Source organism: Apostichopus japonicus, chromosome 20 (assembly GCF_037975245.1).
Source record: "Apostichopus japonicus isolate 1M-3 chromosome 20, ASM3797524v1, whole genome shotgun sequence".
Classification (NCBI taxonomy): domain Eukaryota; kingdom Metazoa; phylum Echinodermata; class Holothuroidea; order Aspidochirotida; family Stichopodidae; genus Apostichopus; species Apostichopus japonicus.
In genome coordinates, this window is record NC_092580.1 from 33,230,381 (window position 1) to 33,252,697 (window position 22,317).

General features: G+C 37.3%; 1 long non-coding RNA gene across 1 annotated transcript; it reads right to left on the reverse strand.

Annotated features, from left to right (window-relative positions):
- Positions 1–9,758: 9,758 nt before the first annotated feature.
- LOC139962184 (uncharacterized) lies at positions 9,759–10,340 on the reverse strand. Its single transcript, XR_011791160.1, has 2 exons — positions 10,272–10,340; positions 9,759–10,216 (listed from the first exon to the last, which is right to left on the reverse strand). It is a non-coding gene; the product is annotated as an uncharacterized lncRNA (long non-coding RNA).
- Between the last annotated feature and the right edge of the window lie 11,977 nt (positions 10,341–22,317).

Sequence of the window (22,317 nt, forward strand, 5' to 3'; positions counted from 1 at the left end):
AATATTGAAAAAAACAAAAAACACAAGAAAAAACAACACAGGCCATTGCGTTTACAACCCACACATAAAAAAGAAAAAGCAAAGGAAAAAAGGTTTAAATTTTAAGGAATAGATAAATAAAGGTCAAAAGCAAATAAACTATCCACACTGAAGTTTGATAGACGGTTCAATGCACTGTGTAGATGTATGTAAACATATAGTAGATGAGAGTTTGACGGTTCATCAGTCTTTTTGTTGTGCTTACAATGGTCCGATATAAATCTGGCACGCTATCCGTTTCCTGTCTGCCGGGACCGTTGTGTTCCATATCAAAATGCATACACCTATAGGTGGTATATTTCACAAAAATACTGGCAAAAGATAGCTGTTTATGGAAACCAAGGTGTTTATAGTACCAAGCTGTTCAGTTATAATTGGCAAGGTGAGGGTCACAACATTCCATTGAAGTCGTTGGAAACTTCTTTGGATCGAATCAGAGCGAAGGCTACAGAATTTATAAGTGGAAAGTGATGTCGCAATATATTATGCCCAAACAGCACAGTCAATAATTTAGTTCTGAAGAAATGATTCCAAAATGATTCTGACTTAACTAATTTTTCAATAGAATTTTTTTTTTGTACTGTGAGCACAAATTCAGGAGTACACAATCACTTATCTTACTTCATCCTGTATCTATTGCCAAATTTTTGTTTTTACCATCTCAATTATTCTTTAGGAGGGGGGGGGGGGGATGGCTTCCACAATTGATTTTCCTCTCTCAAATTTTGGGGGAACCATGGCCCCTTATAACCTTCAGACAGTCCAATGCACCAACAGTCATTGTTCTGAGTCCTGGCCCCTCCTCCCAAACCTCTCCCGCCCCCTCCTCCGAACCCCCTCCCGCCACAATCTCAAACCTTCAAAACCTTGCTTAATTCACACATTATTTCACCTAACATACATTAATGGTAAGTGGTTGCCCCTGAGTTTAACATGCTAAGTTCTGACCAAGTACCAAGTATTCCCAGATGATAAAAATATTCAATTAAATGTCTCCATGAGGGACTTTCCTGTTCCTCTGAGGATGTCAGTAAAATACTTTGTCATGTCTCCATATCTGTGACTTTTTTACCATTTGGCGGCAATTTTTTAATACATATTTTGCATAATAATATAAGATATTGTATTCCAGATAACTCTTCTTTCTTATTCTAGTATTCACCCCACTCCTGCACAGAGCAAATAACAAGAAGAGTCTAACAGGCACTATGGTTCCTTGCTATATATTTATGACCACATGTACCAGATATATACCAACAACTAATATCTGATTTTAGTATGTGGAATTAATGTAATTTCAAAATTTTGGCCCTCCCCAAATATCAATCCTGTTAAAATTTTTGCACCTAAATGGTCCCAAAAATATTTGGCCCAAAGGGACTCAAAAACTATTTGCTCCTCAAACATTCAACACCCAAAAATATGGGCCCAAATGGTCCCATAAATATTGGGCCCCACAAATTTGGGACCAAAGAATGTCCCAAAAATGCATTAACCGTGAAAATAGAATTTGGGCACTCCCAGCCCAAAACTGGGCCCGGAATATTGGAGGGCCCAGATGGTCCCCAAAAAATTTGGCTTACATGTACCAGCTATTAACCAACAACTGTATACCAAGTTTGGCTAAAATCGGACTTCAGGTTACAGAGCTATTGCAATGTAAAGATATGTACATTTGACCCCATACCTCATTAATATTCATAAGGTCAGTGCCAAAACAATAGGGCAAATCTTCTCACTCTCTTGGACCCAAGCAAGTGTCACGGACGCACACGCATACATATGCCAACCTGACGGCATAGGTTCCTTTGCTTCCAGCAAGGAACCAAAAACGTTAAACTATATGTTTCTCCCCACAGGCGTAGGAGGCGGGGGGGGCTGGGGGGGCTGCAGCCCCCCAACCAAATTTTTTGGTGAAAATTCGGGCAATATGCTGAGAATTTTTCGGGCACCTACTGGAAGAAGAAGAATTTGCAATGTGCTTTTCATTTTTTTTGGGTGAAAATTCGGCAATATGCTGAGAATTTTTCGGGCATCTACTGAAAGAATAATAATTTGCAATGTGTTTTTCAATTTTTGGGTGAAAATTCGGGCAATATGCTGAGAATTTTTTCGGGTACCTACTGGAAGAAGAAAATTTGCAATGTGTTTTTCATTTTTTTGGGGGGTGAAAATTCAGCAATATACTGAGAATTTTTTCGAGCACCTACTGAAAGAAGAAGAAAATTTGCAATGTGTTTTTCAAATTTTGGGTGAAAATTCGGGCAATATGCTGAGAATTTTGCGCCACCTACCAGTGGCGGAGCGTCCATACAGTCAGAGGGGGGCGAATGCCCCCCTGACGGACTCAAATGGACTGCTGGCGCCCTTTTCAGCTTTTTAGCACTTTTTACTTATTCGCGATTATTGACTTTTTTATTGCGCTCTGAAATACCTATTGACATTTGTCACATTTTGTTTGCAATTTGGTGCAATTTTCTGACAAATGGCGATGACACCTATTTATTCTTCGTTTATCTGCAAATTAGCAAGGCCCGGAAAAGGTAATTTCCGGCGATCTAGGGAGTATCTTTACTCCAAAAATTTCTGTACGCTCCGCGCCAACCTGTAGTGGCACTCCGCTAAGATAGTGTCAAAAGCGCCCCTACAGACCATTAATTCTCTCCCCCCTGACCAATACCCCTAGCTCCGCCACTGGCACCTACTGAAAGAAGAAGAATTTGCAATGTGTTTTTCTTATGTTATTATTATTATCATTATTGTTGTAACAACTTCCCCAATAATTCTAACCAATATGGAAGGGTAATAACACGGAAAATGATTTTATGTTATTGGCATGTGATGTAATAACCGATTCATGCCTATTTATAGGCACATTAACATGTGGAACGCGCGCGGAGTGCGCGAAAAATTTTGGTTATATTTTTCGGGCAAGTCGTTACAGCCCCCCCAAATCAAATGAGGCTCCTACGCCTATGTCCCCACTACATGAAATGAAATTTATATACAGTCTAACTATAATGAATTATTGATTCTTATTGTGCTTTTGTATAAAATAGAAGGACTATCACTAACAGACTTAAAAGCTCTTCACTAAGGTTACCATATTTGATCATGAAAAAATGGTCCCACGCAGCTTTGAATTTAAAACACAGGTATTCATTTTAAATCCACTTGGTTGTTCAAGTAAGTGATCAAAATAAGGCATGTCTAGATATGTGCGGCAAATATGGTAACGCTGATTTTTCCCCGTTCCCTTTGCTCCAACTGTAGACTGGAGTTTTATGCTCAGCGGTTAGTAATGTTATCTGGAAGGAAATGATAGTTACTTTGAAGTTCACACACAATTAGCCACCACACAATGATAAGTTCCATTCCTTTAAATAACAACATATTTTCATTAGTGTTGAAGGAGGGATTTAGAGAGAGAGGGGGGTTAGAAAAACTAGTGGTATTATTTGAAGTTTTTTTTATTATCACCTTATGAAGTTTAAAATTAGACTTCAATCCTTGCAACCACAGATGCAGATATCTAATACACAAACTATGTCAAAGTGTTACAAAATAAACTGCTAAAAATGACAAATCAAAAAGAGATATTGAAAGTCAAACATACAAATGAACAGACAAGAATAAAGTTGGCACTTATCCAAGGTCAATACTGCTTTCGTTTCTGTGTGTAAATGGTAGTTGATTAAAACTGTTATAAAAAGCCACCACCCAACTAACATTTCAATCACACACCCACAGAAAGAGCTGAGCAAATATTTGTGGTTTAGAGTTCATGGTCTGAAAAGAGTCCCCGAACTAAATGAAAATAAATTCATATTGAACTTCTATAGAATTACTGAAAGTTTAAAGCATTTGGAAGTGGTACCTCATATCACCAGTGAATTAACAAAGGCCTTTTTTTAACTTATATTTCTCGAGGGCAAAATACACGGACAATAAAACTGGGAAAAACATACTCAAATGGTGAAAATGCATGATCACAGAAACTGTGGAAATTTTGATTTACTTGGCTAATTTCATTGTGTTGTGGAGTGTTTTGTACTACTGGCCCCATGAAAGATATTGTAGATACCAAAACGTCACACAGTACTGGACACATGCAATGAAAGTGGTAGGGTAAATTATCAGGGTCTGAGAGGGATTGGAGGGGAGGGGGGTAGGGTTGACAATGAGTTGGTCACGTGTGGTATTTAGGATGCTTTGGCATGTGCATCGCATACCCACTGCCTGAACGTACCCTCCAGACCCCCTCCCTACCCTCCCTACCCTCCCTACCAATCCCTACCCCCATGACACAACTACCCTCCCCATCATGACACTCCTTCCCAAACTTCTTCATCCATCATTACACTCCTGTTAACCCTCTCTGGCCACACCTTTGCCTACTGCGGCAGACATCTTGATCACACCAGAAAGGTGAAAGTCAACTGAAATACAAGCTAGTGCAACATAACAAAAACCTGTATCTATTATTTTGGTATCCAGTGAACCTTTTCCTACTGTTTAAGGTTACAACCAATTTCCTTGTGGTTACTTTAAAGCTTCTTCTACCACAGTCTTAGTTCTATTTAGCTTAGAAAACAAACCAAATTAAGTTTGAAAGTTTACATCTGACATATCGTCACGTTCATCAGTGAGATGAATAAAATTTTAAAGCTTTGCATTGTAAAATCAAGGCCAGTATATAGTAGTAGTAGAATCAAATCATCCTGGCTTTAAATCTAACCACAGACAATAAAATACAAGTTTACTCAATATGCCCTGCAAAGACCTTGTTTCATGAAGGTTACATAATTGAGATTCAGGTCAAGTCTGTTACCATGGTAACTCTCATATCATGTGACTAAACTGAAAGAACGTCCTTGGCCCATCCACCCACTGTATAGCACCCTCTCCTAAACCAATAAGGAAGACCTAGCTTACAGAACAGTATACTTAAAGTGGAACTTTGGGCAAAATTGAAAAAATTATTTTGTCAGAGTCAAACAAAGCAATTTGTTTCTCTTCTTTTTTTTTTTTATTGCAGGACGTCTTATATATGAAAATTTGCCCTGACTGTAGAATATAAATTGTAGATGTCCATCAAAATGATCCTTAGTTTGAACAGGTTTTGCTTGTTCAGGTTTAATAATTGGTTATAGTGACCTTAATCCATTGCTTTTATGAGTTTAAAACACTAACTCCATCCATTCTGTTTCATCTGTGCAGACTTTATGGGCGAATTTCAAAATCTGGGCCTAACAAGTTTGATAAGTGTATAGTGAAATGTAGTTTGAGACTATAGTTAGAGACATATTTATACATGCCTTTATGATGGGGGAGAGGAGAGGGTGGGGAGGGAAGCATGCTGCACTAGTTAGTTAGTCATTAATTAGCCTCTGGTAATTAAATGGCTATTTATCTAAAATTGAAAGAAGTATGGTATTGTGGTTGAACTGTAACCTACAGTTGATTTTAATTTTTACATAACATGTCAAATATAATTTTAACAAATTTAAATGAAAACACCAACATTTCTTCAATGGCATCTTTGAGGTAAGAACAAAATGATTCAAGGTTATGCCTACTGAACCAACTATGGTAGTCTTGTACTGGTTAAGATTTCTAACTGGAAGAGTCACTTATAGACACATGATTCATTTTGTCTTGATTTAAAAACCAGTCTTCCTCAAGAATCTTACTCATCTTGCAGTTTTTGTTCTCTTCATAAATTTATTCAGTGGCTTTCCTTGCTCCTGTGTCATTGGAATCTACATTCAATTCTCGTTTCATCAGTGTTTGTGTTGCCCTATTATTAAGTGCAAATCCTAAAGCTAAATGAATTATGTGAATTTCCCATTTTATAAGACAACATGTTGCCTTTTGTCGACTCGACCAAGCATCGTTATATTCACACGAAGCATGGTACCACCTGACTCTAAAGAATCTGTGTTATCCCTTCAAAGTTACTGCTCTTGGTATTTATGCACCAGGTTTTACTCACCAATCTCCAACACAGCTTATACTGAGTGCGGTTTTATTAATCATTTTTTATTCTACTTCAGAACATTTTGTATTTGACAATTTTTGTTATTTTATATTGCACATGTGCACACCTGTGAAGTTAATATGCTCAATATCTGGTAACAGGCTCGCTCCCCGGTGACACTTCTATGGACTAAGGCATTTAGTTTCCATTGAAATACCTCATCTTCGAAGTTCCCATATGGTACCATCAGACTATGTAACTAATTCAACACGTAATACAAATTTAAGGAATCACATTGTAGGCATACAATAACCTATTTTGGTTTTTATTGTTTTAGTAGATTATCAAATGCAACTACTTTTGTGTACATACCATTTCCAAAACACTTTCAGTTTAATATTGAAAGCCATATAAACATTTAAAGACCACAAGTACTGCCAATTGGAAGCTTAGAGAGCTGAAAATGCTGATTGTTTACAAAAGTGATCGCCCTGAAAGTTATGAGCATACAAATATGTATATATATATATATACCCAAAATGTCCCTGGTTTGAATATTTAGGAGAAACTAACCTGTTTCGACTCTGCTATTTCACTTTCTATCTACATACTTATATAAACTGGAAACGTTTTAGCATGCTAGAAGTTGCTACGTGATTAAAAAGTTATTTCCTTTCTATAGCTGCATCTAGGAATTGTTTAAAATAGATACTTAAATGTCTCTGTGTGGAAAACTGCTATTAAACAGGCAGTAAAATGCATGCTGAAAGCTGAGCATGAGTGAACCATTTTCTGACTTGCTAGCATATTTTTGGGCAATACTGACATACTTCAATAGGTTGTTTCTGGTAAAAACGTTTCCATCGTCAGTGGTGACAGCCGGGACAGAGTGGAGTGCAGTAAATAGTCAAATGTACTCCAAGTGTGCCCTCTATATATGTTTGATGCTGATGCTGCATATGCAGGAACTTATGTCTTGGATCAATTAGTTACTTGATGTTAGTGCATCTTAGTTTCAGAAATCTTGCTTTGACTCATATCTGGCAGATTTGGTGACAGACATTGTCAACCAAATGAAAGGTAAAGACCTTCAATCACCAAATATTTATGAAAGTGGCTGAACTATCTAGTCTAGCAGACAGCCCATGCATTAAGTGAGCACTGCCCAAGCAGTATTATTGGTCAGGAGTCAAACATGAGACTTACACTTGTGATCTCATATAACATGTTAACATTGAACTGCAATATTTATCATGGAAACCACTAACATTTGTTGGAATTCTTGATTTTGTATCAAAGACTGAACTGTACACTTTCTGAATGTCTCATAATTTTCATTGCTTTTGACCAGATTTGTGTGAGTAGTATATTGGTATATTAGCGATCACATTCCAGGCAGCGGTTTCCCTTTAAGCTATTATGACAGGATTGCTTCTCTATTGTGTGGTAAACACCTACACATTGATAACAATCAGGATATGCACTGTTTGGAGTTTTCAGAATAACGGCAGGTGAAGAGTGTATTATGAGGATGTAAAACAAACTCCTTCAACAGGAACACAAACTACTATGTATTCACATGATTAAAGCAAACTCCTTCACGAGGAACACAAACTACTATGTATTCACATGATTAAAGCAAACTCCTTCAACAGGAACACAAACTACTATGTATTCTCATGATTAAAGCAAACTCCTTCACGAGGAACACAAACTACTATGTATTCACATGATTAAAGCAAACTCCTTCAACAGGAACACAAACTACTATGTATTCTCATGATTAAAGCAAACTCCTTCACGAGGAACATATACTATGTATTCACATGATTAAAGCAAACTCCTTCACCAAGAACATAAACTACTATGTATTCACATGATTAAAGCAAACTCCTTCACGAGGAACACAAACTACTATGTATTCACATGATTAAAGCAAACTCCTTCAACAGGAACACAAACTACTATGTATTCTCATGATTAAAGCAAACTCCTTCACGAGGAACATATACTATGTATTCACATGATTAAAGCAAACTCCTTCACCAAGAACATAAACTACTATGTATTCACATGATTAAAGCAAACTCCTTCACGAGGAACATAAACTACTAGGTATTCACCTGACTGAAGCAAAACTCCTTCACCAGGAACATAAACTACTATGTATTCACATGATTAAAGCAAACTCCTTCACCAGGAACACAAACTTCCATGTATTCACATGACTGAAGCAAACCCCTTCACCAGGAACATAAACTTCCATGTATTCACATTCCTGAAGTGTGTAATTTACATTCAAATCTATGACAGGTTAATGTGGTGGGCGAACAAGTCACTGTAGCATGTTCCAGCCAGAAGATATCAGTATTTTAAGAGACAATAATCCCAAAAGACAGATGAAGCTCTCTTCCTCATAAACATCTTGTGCCATGAATATAGATATTTTTTCCTCTCTCTTTGGTTATCTTTGCTGTGAGTCATTGGAATTTCCTCTCATTCTTCTCCATTCAGAGGTTGCAGAATATGCAGGGGTGAATCCAGGATCTTATAAAGGATGTGTGTGTGGGGGGAGGGGGGGGGTGGAGGGGTTTCACTGTAGGAATTGTTGAAGCCTGCTCATGTAGGTGAGCCTGAAACAACCTCTCATTCTTCTCCAGTTAGCGGTTGTAGATATATAGCAGAATATGCAGGGGTGGATCAAGGATCTTATAAAGGATGTGGGGGGGGGGGGGAGAAGTCACTATGGGGTTGCTGAAGCCTGCTCATGTAGGTGGGTTTGGGAACAACCTTTCCCATTAAAACTTAAAAGTTGTGCTCATAACTACTCTTGTATATTTATGTGAGATGAAAGGGGCAGTGGAGGTGTTTATCTCTCCCCCTCCCAGTTCCCCTCCCCCAATCCCCCAATCCCCCCGTCCCCCCACCCTGGCTCAAATTTGCACAGGTCTGCTACTGTGTGTCTATGAGTATAATTACTAAAGGGGTCAAGACATTTCACATTGCTAACCAGAAAAAGTCATTAATATCTTTAATACAAGTTCTCAATAGATCCAGACTGGCATTGCTGACTGTACTGTACAGAGAATGGATTTACCAAAATGATCTAGCTTTGATTATTCTGCACCCATTCCTATACCAAGAAGTTTCCAAAGAATGCTCAACTTATGAAAACAGATTTCAATTTTCTTTTAAATAAATTTGATGTTTTTAGCTATCCATTATTTCAAAAACACTCAGTTAACTTATGTATGTATCATAACCCTAGTTATAGTTTGATCTACTTCAGGTCCAATGTAGAACTACTACATGACAATGGGTGCACATTGACCTCTCCAGATGCCAATCAGAGTCAAACCCACAGGATAAGCAAGGAAACAGATTCTGTCCGATAAATGATCAAGAACTACCAGCCCACACAATATACGATGAACAATTTACCAGACAGTAGACACAGATATTGAAGAGACAAACTTCTTTTTTTGGAACTCTGTAACCTTTATTTGTCTTTTACAACCCACCACGTGGGATGAAAGAGAGTTAATAGCCAAAAATCTACATGAGGCAAATCAAGTGCAAATCCATTTAAAAGCATAACACTGACATTTCTATTACTGATGGGTGTGTGAGTGTGTGTGTGGGTGGAAACCACCTGAAAGTTATAAAATCTTCAAAAGGTGATCATCAGCTGAGAGCTCACATAATGCACAGCTGCCTGTCCGGGAGAGAAACAGGAGCGACTTCGTCAGTCATCTCTATTCTTTGGGTTGCGGATTTTTCTTATTTCCCTTCTTGGCAAACCTCATGTTACGGAGGAACTTTCTGTCCATCTGTAAAGGGAGAGAGAGGGAGAGAGAGGGAGAGAGAGGGAGTGAGTGAAATGTTACGTCAGCTTGCGAGCCTACATCAAGGATTAATTATAATAATTCCAATGCAGAATGGGTTTGAACTTTGAACTGCTTCCTGTTGACATAGATGATTTAAATCAGAAGTTCAAGTCATCAAATGATTTTCAAACTGAAAATGTCTCGGGTAGCCTTCCAGATAAAGGTAACGTTGACAGATCTTGGATTAAAGTTGATGTGCACCAGTGCGCAGACAATTTCTATAAACACAATGGTTAAGGAAACTAATTCATGGTGTTACAGTGCATACCACAAACGTTTGGTCTGGATATTTACAAACCATGTTACTTACCTGCAGTGTATACCACAAACGTTTGGTCTGGATATTTATAAACCATGTTACTTACCTGTCTCCATTCTACATATGCACTCAAATCTATCTAGCCTACAAACTGACATTTTTGGCACTGTGCCCACCCCTCTGACCCCCCCCCCCCCCCACTGACCTACTTCAGATTTCAGTGCATACAGTATGTGGAGCAGAGACAGGTAAGAGAAAGAACTCACAAATCTCAATTCCATTTTTGTATCAGCCAATGAAAACCTCACGATCTCATCAGTTAGGTTTGGATTGCCTGCTTGTGAATTTGAACTATACATGGTCATGATAATGAAGTCTGATGGTGCCATTTAATGGGTAATACATCAGCTAGCCAGCCAGGGGTAGAGCTTTCACCTAATGAAAACTACTACAGGCAACAGAAACAACATTAGGTAAGGGTTGACATTTTAGTGTGACTTGTTTTACAAATTGTCAAGAAAATATTTCAACTTTAAAATGATTAAGTCTCCAGGGCTGCTCTTAAGGCTAATTTAATAATCGATGACCTTCAATGTCAATACATTCTTTTATAAATTCAACAAAACATCCTTGGAAAATTGGATGACATTCAAAACCATTTGTCCTAGATCAATTTCTAAACCCACCAGTGTTAACACATGTCAGTATTTATTGAGTATTGTGTTACATACTGTACGAGGAACTGACATAATGATCTGTTTGCTAGAAGTGACAAGTGTCATATGACTAAAAGAGTCATTCCTTATTAACACTAGAGTGATATGGAAATAGACAAAAAAGACTGAAAAAAAGTGGGTTTTTAACAATTTACAATCAGCTTTATAGGCTAAAAAAAGCAAAAAGGGTACTGTATTATTCCTATTAAACGAAGGCATTTTTAATTTGATATTGTTTTTGTTGATGCAATGCTGTAATTATTTGCTCAAAAGTTATTTCCACATTTTTGTAAAAATTTCTTTTGCCATGTTTTTCTATTCCTCTGTATACTTAGACTTACTTAGAAATACCGAAAGTTACTACAAGCCCTATTCTGAAATGTTCATACCAAACTTTAATAGTTTTGGCACAAAACCCATCACATAACATTCTCAGAATGTGATAAAAAGGCCCCCCCCCCCAAAAAAAAAGAAAAAAAAAGAACTGTCTCATTATCTTTCAGTAACTTAGGAAGAAAATATAAAGAATATTCCTACTCTCATACCGGAAATGACCTAAACAGCTTCCTTCACTTTGAGTTTCTTGTTATGCTTTAAATATGATAAACCAGCTTTGACCTACAGAAATATAAATCTTCATACCACTCTCTCACCCACCTCCACCCACCCACCACATTTTTTATTTTGTTTTATTTACTGAATCAATCCCACAGGTTAAATGTTTCAAGTCTTCAATGTTAAACCTGACAGCTTAATTTGTATTGCAGATCTAAGGAAGAATTCAAAATTGCAGAATGATGCACAAATACTGTATGAAACCTTAAAAGTCAAAATTGTGTAACTTGTTACACAACTGTTTGTAACACTTGTACAGTAAGAGAGATAAAGGATTCATGGTCAATTAACTTTCTCATACATTTTAATTTGTGTTCACAACTTCACATGCTATTGAACACAAGATGCTGATCAGAAAACAATAAAATCTGATGAACTGTACAACTTGCATGTGAAATGTAATATTTCATCAAGGGATATAATGTAGGTAGGGGGAAGGGGAGGAAGGGAGAAGGGGAGGAAGGGAGAAGGGGAGGAAGGGAGAAGGGGAGGGCTAGGGAGGATAACTTTAATGTGAGCAGTGAACCATACAAATAGCACTTTGTAAGTAGGCATGTAATGAAGAAATGGGATTCACAGTGCGAAGTTGCGACCCATGTTACACATCAAATTTAAAATGTCCTAGAAGGCTCACTCCACAGAACAAAAGTGTTTACAACCATTGAGGGTCATGTGACGTACTCCCGGGTGCTACTAACATATTACTTTTACTCTTCATCACTTTGAAATGAAAACTTTCCGAAGACAACAGAATGCCAGTGCTATGACAAGCATTTACAGTAAAATTGAGAATAATTACTTAGGTTTGGTTGATAATGATGTTGAGATTGACCTTCTGTCTTATGTATCTACAGTACATGGACCTCGGCTACTATTCAAACATCTACTGACAGAGTCTTATAGATTGCATAGGGCGGTCACTTCTATCATGTATGTATGTTATGCAAAAATGGCAAGGAGCCTTGTGTTGCTAAGGAACAGCAAATCCTGTCGTCTGCTTCTTGTGTCCTATGTAAATTTGTGTACAGTTCTGAAAAGGTGTGTGCGTTCAGTTGCAGTTTGATTTTTTGAAAGAAAACACTCAAATTGGGAAGTGGATTTTACTTAAATCTATCAGCTTACATGTAAGTCAATTACTGGACAGACCATGTGTTCAAACCTAACCATGTCACCTTGCACTCCATCAATATGAGCTGTTTATCTTGGGATTTCTTTTTCAAACATGGCTGAACGACTAAAGTTGCAAGATCTGTAACATTCTGAGTGACTCCAACCTCTTCCCTTTGAAGTCTTTTGAAATGTGATTAATTTACAAGTTCTTGGCCTACAAGTCAACAATTTGATGACCTCATCCAAATGAGTGTTGTTTTATCAACCTATTTCTGTTGTTTTGGATGGCTACCAAAAACAACAAATCTGGTTCACTGACATCACAATCTGATAACTACAAGGCAAATCTCTCCAGGCTTGCATAACATGAATGCGGTTTCTCTCTTCCTTGTTTGTGTGTGTTCCACAAAGTACTCATTTCCTCTAAATATTCATGAAACTATTTCACTGTTTTCCTACCATACCCAACTCTGACCAGTGCCCATCCCATGAATCATACAAATATCCAGAGAGCTTTACATTATTATGCTTATTGATCACAGAGATCTACAAGTTCTACAAGATCTACAAGATCACAGAGATCTACAAGATTAATCAGTCACTTCAATATCTTGAAACTATTAGCTCAGTGAAATGCTAAAGTTCTCCAAATATCCAAAATGAGCTGTTAGTTTCAGTCGTTGCTATGACATGATGCCTCAAAGGGAGATTGAAATTACAAAACAAATAAAGGAAGTGACATTTCCTTTCCGCAACTTGAAATACCGACCGCATCTCTTTTCTGCTGCAAACCGGTTAAGATTTGAAGATAAAGTTTGCACTCTAACAAATATTTACCCTTTGGAGGCTTTGGGTATGACCTAGAACCCACATGATTGCAGTGAAGATGCAACTTTGATGGTATTAATACTTGTACAATCAAACAAAACAATACATTTAACTGTTTTTTTACTTCTTTTTTCCCCCCTGTTTTCCATAAGTGCTTTGCATTCATTGATATAGTGAATTACTTCTCAAAACAAACAAAGGAAGTGTTATTTCCTCTCTACACACAGTACCATTGCATCTCATTCCCATGAATACAAAGGTTGTTGCTTGTTGAGAAGAGAAACTTCTCACATTGATCACATACTGTATGTATTAGTAGAACAGACTGATTTATAAGGAAGACAATCTGAACGAAAATAAATTGAAATGCATACATCATGTACATGATTGGAGTTAGTGTTTGGATACAGCCCTGCCTGTTAGAGAGTAGAACCAAGGGTAGTATATACTTCAGTTAGTACTAGAGGACAGCAGCACAGAGCTAAATGTACCAAGCAATGCACATCCTCATCCCCGCCCACCTATGCAACTATGTAGGTTAAGGGAACAGAATCCAGGTACATTGCAGAACCATTCACTCCCCCTTCTCCCACCCACGCATGCAAAAATTGATATAGAGACCAGGATCAAGGTACACTGCAGAACCAAATTTTAGATAGCTATAAATTTTGTCAAAATTATCCTCACAAAGGGCAATTTTCCATGGGATTTTCACCAGAAGAGGGTGAACAGATCTGGAGTTAAAGTTTGCAGTTCAAAATTCAGTTGCAATTAATATGAAAATGATGCAGTTATAAGCTTCAAGCTTCATTACATAAATCATGATACAGGTCCTCAATATTGAATTAATTCATTCCTGTCTATTCTCCAACCTTCAGTGCTTTAAAACTTTGGGTAAACTAAGGGAAGGCCCCATCAGACTACAGAAACATTCAAAATTCTCTTTCTTTCTTAGACACACAGGAACAATTGTAACAAATGTTCAGAGAGAAGAAATAAACAGACTCTGGCTTTCGCCCCTCTGAAGCAATTCCCATTTCCTGGAAATTCAGCAGGATAATTGCTATCTACAGACTACATAAACATCCACTCTATGTCCAGTAGGAAAGGCATTCCATTGTGGATTACTTACACTGCTCACAGTTGGTACTTCTATCATGAAACAAAACATCACCTCAAATCAGGGTTGACAAAGGTAAAACAAACACAGAAACAAAGAGGTAGGAAATACAGGAGATGTTACAAAGCAGAGGGACAAAATCAATTTCAAATGGGCCTATTTTGGGGTTAAAATAGTATATATGCTGAGTTAAGAAAAAGGAGACCTGCCAACTTCAACATACTGGAATGGCGGCTAAACTAATTTGTGCTCCTGCAAAACCAGTGTTTCTTCAATAGAATCACAGTAATTTAGATTATTAAACTAGATATAGAGTACTAGTAGGGTAAAGGTTAATAGTATAGGCTAACTCTTAAATGTCACAGCCTATTGATAGGATAGGACATCACTACTGTACAGAGCAGTCAAGCACACAGCAATTTAGCAGTAACATGTTTAATTACTGTAGAGCCACGATCCTCATGCTTTGCTTTCCTTAAATTATGTAATTGTCTGGACGGGTGGAGGGAGTGTTTTTGTGTTTAGATCGACAAAGGGTAAAAGTTGTGTTGTTTCAAACAGGCTCTGTTATAATTTGTTGCTATGTATTGTTTTGGAAACATGTTGGTAACATATCAGATACTTATGATCCTGCCCATTCTCTCTTCACGCAGTAAAGAACAATCATGTTTCTAATGTTAATGCTATAAAAATGGGTTCTGTTCATATTGATCCCAAACTGCAGATTGGGATCTGCAGATTTTGCTAGCAATCGCATCGGTTAACTTTCACTTTTTACTCATATCGGAGGACAATATAAAAGGAAAATACCTTTTCAGTTGTGATGTGTTCTGTTCATGATCATCTTCTACATGCTACTATTTTGAGAAGGCTTCCCTTTAACACAGATACTGATCATTTCCTCTCCTATGTCAAAGCCTAAAATTTTGACGATTTATTTCTCTGTTTGCCATCGGGGACAAAAGGCAAACACGTTTCGCTGCCAGAAGACAATTTAAGAACAGAAACAAATGATAAATTTATGTAAGTTGATTTATAACAACGATATGTCAAAGAAAATACAGGCATGACTTCCGTACCTAATATAGCCGCATGTTGCTGCTTTTTGTCCTCGAATATCATTGGACTTCTCATGTAAGCCACATACTGTACAACAGAAACCCATGTGTGCTGAAATTCAGGAAATGCAAGCACTTGCATATATTTTAGCAATTGGCTAACAATCAAGAATTCTAGGCCTGATGTTATGTGAACTTGTTAACTTCCCCAAATGTGTCCATTTCTTAGAAAATAACCACTAAACAGTACTGTACGTACAGCATTCTCTCAGTAATAATCGATGACAATATCAAAAATAATTCAAGAACTAATGATTCCAAATCCAAACTGCGGAAAAAATAGCACTCTGGTATTTCAATTTCAACAATAGATGAGGGATAAAGACCCTAAATGGAATTAATAATTGATAGACATCAGTGTTTCACACATAGCTCTAGTCAAACATATGTACCATACATCCTAAATGCTTCATGGAAGAAAGAAACACAACTCCTTTCATTTTCAGATAGTGTCAAAGTTCAAAACTTACTGTAGAAGGTTTTGCTTATCAGTGTTACACTCTGCTTTGAAATCATCCCATAAGCTTGTAAGTTGTAACCATGCACTTTAAACATGCAATTTAGCCTTGGGATATTACCATGCAGTTTACTGGATGTGGTTCAGCTATGCAGTTTAAGCATGCGATTTAACCATGGGCTTCAGCCATTTATTTTAGATATGAGATTACTCCATGCAATATACGTAGCAATGTGTATGAGCCATCCAATTTAACTATGCAATGAAGCCATTCAATTTAACCATGCGAGTTTACCATGCATACTGTACCCTTAGTGATCTGACATACATGGATCTCGTGCTAGAAGAAACTTTGCTTTTCCCATGTAACGGTATCTGTCATATACATAGGTACAGTACAACACAGAGATTCAATGGTACCATTTATCTGTACACATAAGTGTGGTCGTTATATCACTATACTGACATACTGTATTTGATACAAGTCAGGGCAACTTTAAAATGTTCGTCCCTCCCTAAAAATTGGGCCCAATAAAAATTTTGCACCTCAATGGTCCCAAAAATATTAAGAGGCTCAAAAATATATTTGGGAGCCAACATTTGAGCCCCCCCCAAGTTGGGCCCAAAAATATTCGGCCCCATAAAATTGATCCCATAAAATGTGTCCCACAATACATATGAAAAGTAGAAATAAAATTTGGGTGCTCCAGGCCCACAAATGGGGCCAAAATTTTTGGGGCCCAGATGGCCTACATGTACCAGCTATTAACCAACAACTGTATATTAAGTCTATCTGGCTAGAATATGTGGGCCCATATGGTCCCAAACATTTGTGGGCTCCAACAAATTGGGGCCCAAGAATGTTCCAAGGTGTAATTCTGAGTGCATCCAGCCCAAAATGGGACCAGAAAAGTTTGGGGCCCAGATGGTATTAGACCTTCATGTACCAGCTATTAACCAACAACTGTATACCAAGTTTTGCTACAATCCGCCTCAAGGTTGCGGAGTTATTGCAATGTACAGATTCCTACATTTGACCCCATAACCTCATTAACATTCATATTAAAGGGAAAATTATAGGGAACACCTCATACATTTAGTTAGCAAGAAAGACAAATATCCATCACTCCCTTGTTGAGTTCACTGGGACCCAAGCAAGTGTCACAGATGCACACACACATATATACATGCCAACCTGACTGCATAATGTAGGCTTCCTCGGCTTCAAGCTATGAACGAATTTACTGGCAAAATGATGAAAACTAGTACTTTGTATTTAGCTTCTCTTTGAAAACAGAAGTAAACAAGGTGTAATTCCAGCCACAGTGGTGTCACTGCAGTACTCCCCTCTCCATCTTACTCGTGATAGCTTTGTCCAAGTTGGACTAGAGATGTGACATGTGACCTTTAATCTGTCTGACATAACCTCAACACCCCCACTAGAGGTGACTAAGGTATGTCACCCTTTTAGACATTCAAAGAAAGCTGGTTTCCGTATGGATCAAGTAGTTAATTTAAGTTTTCTTTGACCATTTATGTACAAAAATTGGCTTTTCTTGCATTTATTTTTAGCAAAGAAAGGTGACCAGAAGACCTACCGTCTCATCCTGTTATTCCTGTTTGTCAAATAACGACCACCAGACACCCACAAACAAGTGGCAACACGAAAAGTATCCAATGTAAAGATAATCGATTCACTAAATTAATCCCAATTAGTGGCTGAATATCGGACATTCTCGGGTTAGATAAACACTGTAACACCCTAACAACCACCAAACTAGCAAAGAAGTTGACTTCGGATTGTAATGTTGGATATTTCTAATCACATCAAGTAAGTACTGTAATATTCACACGTAAACTAGGTTGGTTATTTGAAAACCTTTTCATTAGTACCCACAATTTAGCCATTTAAAACCTAAACCAGAACCATTTGTCTCATAAAATGATTGCAATGTTTTCATATATTGATTTGCAACCAGTTTGAAGTTATTACCTATACCTAACAGATGATGTTAATGATTGTGTCATCACACATTGTTATCTCTGTATGCCTGTGAATGCAACAACATGATCTTGGTAACATTCAATGCGTGATTCAGCTTGAATAGGGTTTGTGGTTTGGAAAAACATCTTGTCGTCAAACCATGTCACTGAAGGTACTAATTAGCCTGTAATTAGCAGTGTTGTCAATAACAGCCTGGAGCAAAACTCCTGTGTGAAGGCCAAAACATTTTGAAAAGGCTGTACAGGTTAAGTTTGAATACTAATTGAGGCTCTTAATTTGGATTTTCAAGTTTGAGTTGGTATTCCATTGTTTCTTGGCTTCCTTCCTCCTTTCTTTCTAGCCTTCCGGTGATCTCTAGTTGCCTATTTAGGAATTCCTCCTACATACAGTAAATGTCATTTCTTTCATAACACTTTGCCACTATTTACTTTACTATTTACTTTAGTGATGGTTGCATTGCTTGAAATGGGCATTTTGTTAAGAATGGAGGTCTCTTTTTTTTGGGGGGGGGTTGGGGTTGGGGGGAGGTACAATTCATCTGCTTGGAAGGTAAACCAATATTGAAGTACTGACTGCATGGTTCTACTTCTACTAGGTAAAACTACCTGTTCTTTCAACAAATGTTTTTATCTTTGTATTAAGTCTGGCTTTCAATGACATATTGCTTGATTCTTTCAAGTATGGAAAAGTTCTGTTCAGCTTCTGTGGCATGGTTCTGCTATATAAGATTTGAGGCAGAGATGTTTTACTTTCATTGCTGTGCACTAAGGCTAGCTCTCCAGGAGATCCCAGCTATTTATAGCGTAGTTGGACAGTCCTTAGAAACTACATCAATCAACTATTGACAAATGGTGATGTCCGATGTGTAATGATGGAACAATTACATGTTGCTTGATTCTTTCCAGTATGGAAAAGTTCTGTTCAACTTCTGTGGGATGGTTCCGCTATAACATTCGAGACAGAGATGTTTTACTTATGAGCTGCCCAAGAGGACAAAGGTCAAGTCTTCTTGCATTGAAAGCGTGCTAGTAGGCAATGCGGAGAGATTGCTCAGGCTGTAAAGTACAGTGTGCACATGTTAAAGTAAAAGGAACGTAAGTTGAAAGAAGGGAATGGTAAAGAGCAATCACCAAATTTTACACTTTAGGACATCAAGACAGTCGGAAATATCACCAAATGATGAAATTAAAGAAGACTGCACATGAGTTTTATCCTCCCTTTCATTATTTTCAATCAAAATGTAACTGAAAATGGAGAACAATGTAAGTAATTTTACGCATTTCTTTTGGATGGGGTAGTAACAGCTTGGACCGGGTAGTAATTTTTGGCCCTGTCCCCCAGGTTCCCCTCACTACATATGTCAATGTAACATCTTCTAATGGTTTCATTTGTTTGTGAAGAAGGATCACAGTTTAAAGTAATTACTGGTAAGAGGTGATTTGAGGCACTTGTTTTTATTTTTCTAACAAGTTGCTGATCTTTCGAATTAAAATCCCGAAGGTGCATATATTTAGTACACTGTGTGAGTATATACAGTGGATGTCCAGAATGATTTGAGCATTGAGGGCAATTCCAAGCAATGATCTAAAAATGCCATTGGTCGATTTTTCGAAAACCTATACTGTAAGGGATCTACTATTCAACAAAATTTGAGCAACTTTGGTCAATAACCATTATGGTGGAAGCAGAAGCATTTTTGTTGTTGTAATATCTAATATCTCAGAAGGACCCCTAGATAAGCTTTGACCCAAATGGTTTAGACCAAATTCACATTGCATGTAACTAAATACCCTCAAAGAGATAACACAAAAAATTTGTAGATCTATGGTCCACTCAAAAGGGGAGTTTTTACTGGCCAAAGCTAGTGTTCCAATCACCAACTCTACACATTCTGGTCATTCTTTGTTAGTTTTAGTTTCTTCGGACAACCACATTCGTTGTTCCATTGACCACAGTATAAGATCTGGGTGTCCGAGGGACAACCATGAAAAGAAACCTTTGCATTGATCTGCATACTGTAGCATCTAGGCACACACATAAATGCTAATAATGCTCATGATAAATGCATATCATACTCAAATATGCAAACCTACCCCACAAAGTGACACCTTCCTGAACTTCGTAGGCTTCTTGATCCCATTGCGATGGTTCTTACGATCTGTTTAAAGTGAAAATAGAATAAAATATCAATGACGTGACAGTAATGAAAACATGTCATTCTTTCTCTATCTTACAGAATTTGGATCTTTTACAATCACTTGTCCAGAGAAAATTTATTTCTATCTCAGATAAATCCCATCTCACCCTACAAAGAAGAAGATGAAGAAAACAATATTTTTCTTAACACCTCAAAGAGTATACATGTCAATCTTTAAGGTGACCCCCAATTAGCCAACCCCCAAAAGTTTTGAACATTAACAAAATGTTCCTGATGTTAACCTTTGTTAGCACATCCCTCCTACAAGAACACTACACCCCAAACTATGGGTCAAAAGTAACAACATAATTTGCTGTGTGTCATATGCTACATTCTGGATAGCTGTTTATGAGCTGTGGTCATACAGTAGCTGTGGAATATGATGAGCAGGTGGGTCCAGCAGGAACAACACAAATTGGGATACGCTGCACTAGAGCAATGCAAATAATGTAGATTTGTGCCAATTGATCTTAATGATGTTAATATGAAACCTTCAGAAGGTTCTAGAAGCTAACATTTGATATCCCCATTGTACTGTAGCTGAGTCTGTTTATACCTGTAGCTCCATGGTCTAACTGATTCAAACATGTGTTATTTGATCCACTCCTAGTACCACAATCAGTTTAATTTTAGACTGTGAATAAATCAGTTTAGATTACTTTGATTAATCTCACTGCATTATAGTCTGGGAGGGTAACTTTCATTAGGTACATAAATTAGGTGTCACTGCAATCATTCTGTAATATAAACTTAACAGATGTATACAACACATGGGACACTATGTGTACAACACATATAGGAGACAATAATACATACAACACATGATGGGACACTATGTGTATAACACATATAGGAGACAATGATACGTACAACACATATGGGACACTATGTGTACAACACATATAGGAGACAATGATACATACAACACATATGGGACACTATGTGTACAACACATATAGGAGACAATAATACATACAACACATGATGGGACACTATGTGTATAACACATATAGGAGACAATTATACATACAACACATATGGGACACTGTGTATATACAATAAACATCTGCAACACATGTGAAGCACGATGTGTGCATGTGTACAACACATGGGGCACTATGTATGAATGTGTACAACACAGGGGCACTATGTATGAATGTGTACAACACATTGGGGCACTACATATACATATGTGCAACACATGGGGCACTATGTATGTGTGTGTACAACACCACAGCCACTGCATAATATGTAAGACACAGGAGAACTATGTATGGATGTGTACAACACATGGAGCACTATGTGTGAAAGTGTACAACACATGGGGCACTATGTATGAATGTATATAACACATGGGTCACTACAGTATGTATACAACACATCAGGGCACTACATGTACAACACATATAGAGCAGTACATTAACATGTGTAAAACACATACTGTATGAGGGCAAGTGATCAAAACTACATAATACTTTAATCAAGGATATGGAAAAAACCAACAGTATGAAGTGTTTCCCAAAAGGTTATTAGGGCAGTATTGTGACCTGATTAATTCTCAGATAACATTGCAAGGTCCTATCTGTACCGTGTAAGATTTGACACAGCTGTTCTACTCATATTGTGTAAGGTTGGCATGCAATATACATTTTTGAGTAGTCAAATGAGAACTTATTTCAGAATACATAAAAAAATAAATGTGTTCCTTATACGTCATCTGCCGTACAAGCATTTATTTCTGTTATAAATATATTTGTTTTTATATCAATTTAAAGCCAACTAACATTATTCCTATCAACATAATGGACTAACCTACAAAGCTTCAGGTCCATGGACTATTGTATAGGGGGTTATCAATTTATGTATCAAACATATTTTAACATACAAAGACATGTTAACTACATAATATTATCAACATTTACTAATTTTATCAAGTAAAATTTTAATGTTCCTTTGATGATTTTGTTCTTCCTGTTGAATGTTTTT